This window comes from Scylla paramamosain, chromosome 6 (genome assembly GCF_035594125.1).
Source record: "Scylla paramamosain isolate STU-SP2022 chromosome 6, ASM3559412v1, whole genome shotgun sequence".
NCBI lineage: Eukaryota > Metazoa > Arthropoda > Malacostraca > Decapoda > Portunidae > Scylla > Scylla paramamosain.
In genome coordinates, this window is record NC_087156.1 from 16,031,086 (window position 1) to 16,037,210 (window position 6,125).

Genomic DNA, 6,125 nt, shown 5'->3' on the forward strand with positions numbered 1-6,125 from the left:
TTTGTCTCAGCGGGCACGTCTCCCTGCCACGAGGCTTTGAGATTCGAACCGAGGAGGAATGAGTTAATGGTTTGATTCCACGGGTGACTTCATTATTGGCAGTATTTCCTGTGGAGCGTGGAAGCAATCTGCGTGGAGCGGGTATGCGATGCGGTCACAGGGATCGGGTGGCGGCGGTGGCCAGGACCTAAATGAGGCTGCAAGACGCCCCCACTCACTGTCTTGACACGCGACGGGTGGGGATGGGGTGGGGGAGGAATCAACCAAGCGGTGTATGAGTAGTATCTACATATGCCGTTTTTGACTGAATAAACCTGCGTTGTATTTACGTTGCAACAAACTGTGCTCTAATTAATTAGATGTGATACGGATGACTTGTGTGAAGTATTGTTAAGTGGCAGTACACGGATATTGATCTGATCTGACATGTAAGACAATAATTTTTTTATTAGAGAGAGAGAGAGAGAGAGAGAGAGAGAGAGAGAGAGAGAGAGAGAGAGAGAGAGAGAGAGAGAGAGAGAGAGAGAGAGAGAGAGAGAGAGAGAGAGAGAGAGAGAGAGAGTGAAGGGAAGATTTAGGAGCTTATGATAAATAGATTAAAGAATTCGTTACTAACATATTCCTTCAATCTTCTCAAAATAAACAAAAGAGAAGTCCTGGTAAAAAAAATCACTCCTTTATCTTGATAGTATGAGATGGTGCGAGCAGGTGTAGAGACAGTATCATCACACCTGCCCAGCCCAGTCACCACACAGGTACAGTCATGCTAAAAATAGAGTAACCTGTGCTCTCTTTTGTTTTGCTTGCATTTTCCGTCAGTGTAAATCTGAATTCCTCTAATGTGGTAATAATATCTTCACAAAACCTGAAGACTGATAAATTCTTGGCACATCAAAGGATTTGAAATTGAAGGAAAAACGAGAGAAAAAAAAAATACAATATAAATTCATGCATGTTATTCGACTACTGCCCATGACTGCCCAGGCAGCAGAAGGCAAACACACCACGCGACGGACTCCCTTTACGCAGGCGCGCTACACAACACCCTCTTATATAGTGGAGAGGTGCCAAATGCCCCGTGTGTATGGTGGTGAGGCGTTATCAGGCCCATCACCCGCGCGGGGGATGTTTAGCATTAATGTGAATACCGAATGAGGCGAGGTAAGTCCAGAAGGGATGTAGCGCCTCCCTATCTGTGACGCATCGCTGCTGTTGGTCATCAGAGTATCGGTTGTAAACTTAATAAATCCTCCTAGGGACGCCAGACATGAATAACCACTACTGCTACTGCTACTATTACTACCACAACCACTATTACTACTACTACTACTACTACTATTGTTACTGTTACTGCTACTAGTGATAGTGCTCTTTCATTATATAGCTTCTATAAGCATCATAGTTGCTAATGGTAAAGCGTTTTCTCTGTGCGATGGTGCATGGTTGTAGGTGGAGTGTTTGGTGTCTCCGTCTCGTGCCTCTGCGTTACGTGTCTAATTATTGTGAGTCTCGTCCGTACTAAGTGTTGCCTTTGCTGTCTGACGGATTGTACGGCGGGCACAAGGGTGTGGTTCTGGCCTCTCACCCTCTCATCTCTCTCTCTCTCTCTCTCTCTCTCTCTCTCTCTCTCTCTCTCTCTCTCTCTCTCTCTCTCTCTCTCTCTCTCGTCTTGTTGACTTAATAGTTTTCGAAGCTCATTTTGGTCTTTTCCTCCTTTTACTCCATTAAGGTAACGATCGATTTTTGGTTATCTTTTTTTCCTCTTCGACTTGCTCCTGTTGCCGCCAAATAGACGAAGCAGTAGCAGCAGCAGCAGCAGTAACAGCAACAACAGCATATTTACATTAGCATAATCGAACCGGCCTGATGACTCCTAGGTAGCCACGGCGTCTATCAGCTTTGTGCAGCGTGGACGTGGACTATCAACCGGTGGCTGGAGGGAAAAGAACAGGGAACAGGCAAGAAGACGCTGGCAGACAGGGAAACATTTCTTCTGGAAAGAGGCGATCCATATGTGTGTGTGTGTGTGTGTGTGTGTGTGTGTGTGTGTGTGTGTGTGTGTGTGTGTGTGTGTGTGTGTGTGTGTGTGTGTGTACTTGTTTGATCCATCGGGCCACGGCTTGTTACTTGTAATAATGAACAAAAATTATTAGTCTTTATTGATATGGCAGCTTTGTCGACTTTGCCAAATATTTTGAATCCCACGTATTACTCAGAGATTAAATAGATTTTCCTCCATTTGTTTTTATAGCTCGGTGTCCAAATCCAACAGTGGAGTCTGATAGCCTGTTCTGTCGTGTTCACATGTTTGTGATCAGAAGATTAAGAAGCAATTAAGTGAGCGATTGTATTGGATGAAGACAATATAACGCATTAATCAGCTGCTTATAACACCGTGCTTTGTTAAGCGATGTGAGGCGGCTATGAGAAAGAACTGGTCACACATACACACACACACACACACACACACACACACACACACACACACACACACACACACACACACACACACACACACACACACACACACACACACACACACACACACACAGTCACACTACGCATCACAGCACAGAACAGCACAAATGTCTGCTTATTTATGAGTGAACGGTGCAAAACAAGTAAGTAAGTCTATTTGCAGAAAGAGTTAAGGGAGCAGGTGTATATATGTAATTGCACCGGCAAGTCAAGTGCAGGCGGTGTATTGAAGAACAGACTCACTTGTTATCTTAAGGCAAGTCTCTAGTGTAAAGTTTTTCTTCTCGCTGCCTTTGTGCGATAATTTGTGAGCGTGCGAGGTTTTTCAGATAGTTTCCTCAAGTGTGTCCCTCTAGGCGTCCTCAGCAAGCATATTGAGATATGCCTTGTCTCCTCATTCTCTTAGGGGACATTCTCATGGAAGCTGTTAATGAGTAAAACAGATGATATAACAAGTCAGAGCTGCAATGCGCTGAGGTGATAACGTAAACACGAACAGGAAAACATGAAAACATCAACTTGAAACATGGAACATAAAAACATGGACATATAGATGAAACATATTTTCGTATTTTCATGTTTTCGTATTTTCATGTTTTCGTATTTTCATATTTTCGTGTTTCATGTTCAAGTTTTCATGTGAGTTGTAGGGCGATACTTAGAGAGAGCGACACACACACACACACACACACACACACACACACACACACACACACACACACACACACACACACACACACACACACACACACACACACACACACACACACACACACACACACACACACACACACACACACACACACACACACACACACACACACACACACACACACACACACACACACACACACACACATACACACACACACACAAACACACACACACAATGCAGAGGTCGCCGTGTCCCTCGCAGACTGATGGATCATGAAAACTCTATGCCAAGAGAACCGTAACGCCACACCTTACCTACTCTTGATCTACATGGGTCAGGATTTCTCTCGATGCCATGCAATAATTTATCGTCGAATCTGTCTTCAATTGATCATGCAGAAATGTTAAGCGATCGGTTAAGTCGCTATATACCAAATTTCCCTCGACAATCTTTATAGCCCCTGACACACGTAACTCAAAATACGTGTAATATGATCCGGTTTATACAATTTTTGAACTGAAAGGCAAAGGAGAGAGAGAAAAAGAGGAGAGAGAGAGAGGAAGAGGGAGGGATAAAAAAATAAGCAGAGCGTTGTCTTGAAGCTGAAGTGCGTGGAAGAATAAAAAATAAGGACGTACAAAAGTCAATACCAGCCTGAAATATAAAGGCGAGAGGAGAAAATTGCCGCAGCTAAATTATTGCTCTGAGGTACGCTGAAGCTATACTTTGTCCCACCGAAGTTTGTCACTCGCCCTGGAATATTTTATGAGCTCAAGGAGGAGGAGGACGAGGAGGTGGAGGTGAAGTGTAGGCAAGGGAGGAGATAGGGGAAGTAGGGGAGGGCTTACAAGTGCGGTGGAGCAGGAGATGAAGAAGGGAAAAATCCAAATGGTAAGGGTAGTGGAGGATAATGAGATGTTTCCCCGCCGCCAGTGATCGATGCTCAGTCGCGGCAAAATGTCAGGACCCGCGGGGTGCCAAGCAGGAAAAACGAGCGGGGTGTCAATCTTGTACAGTAAATTATTCCCAATTTTCCTTCCTGGCGTGGATCGCTCCCAGCAACCATCGCCTCACTGACGTTATCGAGCTGCGCCACAATTACATAGAGTAACATGCGAGCGACATCTTCCTAAAGGGCACGATGCTGATGTGATGCCCTGGGATAAAGCGAGGCCCCGCTGACACAGGCAATTTACAAGAAAGTTCAGCAAGTTGTACTCGTATTAAACCTTCATATAATAAAAGACATGCATTACAACTTTTCGTCTTTGGTTTTCGTATCTGCCTTCTTCGAACTATTTTAGTACTCAGGCAAGGTTAGAGTGGAGATAATAGGTGAACACACTCGCTGCCCCGCGGCAATGCCTGGCACCTAAAGGTTGGCGCAGAGGTGACGCGCGTCTCGGTGGCGTGAATTATCTTGACGTAGAAGGCGGAGAGGCCGTGGCTGCAGGGGCGTCGCCGGGCACTTGAGACCGAGGGCCGCCGTTAGTGGTGATGAGGGGACGCATCCAGAAATTAAGAGAAATATCGGCCCGGCTATCAGATCTCAGGCCGGTAAATGGTTTCGTAAGTAAGCGTTTATGTATTCGCCATTGTCCTAAACGGTGCAGCCCTTGCCTGACAACGGGACGCAGGCTGCGCAACGATAGGATCAGCGTCGCTAATTGGCTGCCCCGCCCTGCCTGTCCACGGTTCCGGCCTTAATCTTAAACAACAAGCAGATGGCCGTCACAAACAGGCAGCCTTTCACTTGGCTTCCCTCCAGCTGATACAGGGCAACGATAAAGACCAGTGAAAAAGATACTCTCTCGTTAGCACCGAGAGGGGGAGCAAGGCGGCGTGCGCGTCCTACAGGCACGTAATGGCACTGCAGCACGCCCTTCAGCCCGCAGACCCAAGGTGTGAGGTTAGGATTTCATGTGGGCGCGGGAGAAATCGTGCTTCTCACCTTCGGTTCATTGTTTTTAGCCCTCGCCTATGTTAATTTATTATTTTGTTACGTTCCTGTCAGTAAATAATATTACTTTCGTTCCTGTCGTCCTTCATTTTTTTTTTGTTTGTAATCTTGTCTCCCTCTTGTATATTCATCAGCCGTTCCATGACTAATATTTTTCTGTTCTGTGGCGCTTCGCTTCATCCTTTACTCTCGCTGTCATCTCCGCCTCATTGTGCCCGAGTCTGGCAAACGAGTATTGCAAGGCGGAGTCATCAGGCGACACAGTGATCCCCGCCACACCCGACCCCCGCACGGTAGCCAGAATCCCAATAACCGCGGACCCCCGTCGACAAATTGCTCGCTGACTTTTAAATATGACGCAGCCATCCTCGCCGCAGTTTACCGCGCCACTCACTCAATTATCCGCCGGCAGATTATCGGCAAGATCGTACATATAATTAATTGCCGATGGGAGGATAGTAATTTAGCAACGGCAATAGATCATGTCCAGCCGCGGGTATTGTCAGGGCGACGGGGCAAAGCCGAGCTCGAGACGGTGCTAATGCGTGGCGCCAAAGGTCTCCGAGGAGATGAGGAACAGTGGCGCGTCCCGATAAAGGTGTTGGCCTGTTAGTGTACAAGAGAGGCGGCCTGTCCAGTGATATATTTGCGAGGCTGTTCGACACTCGGTCACCGTTGTCGGGTCGCTACTGTGGCTGCATTAGCGTTTTTGTGCTCCATATCGTGTCCATATTGTGTGCACGGCTATTTATGACCGTGTATTTATGCACTGTATGTCTGCGAGGGCGTGTTCGAGGCGGGCTATCAGTGAAATTTATGCTATCAAGTGAGCACCTGCCGATATTTGAGAGCAGAGCAAGGGAGGTGGCGCGGCGAGGCGGGCGACGGGAGGTGGGCAATCAGGGCTGAGGTGGCGACTATATCTGAATCATAGGGAGGAACACACTGCCGATCTTATTAGAGAAGGAGGAGGAGGAGGAGGAGGAAAGACAATGATTAGACTAGATGGTGATAAACATTAAGGCAGATAAG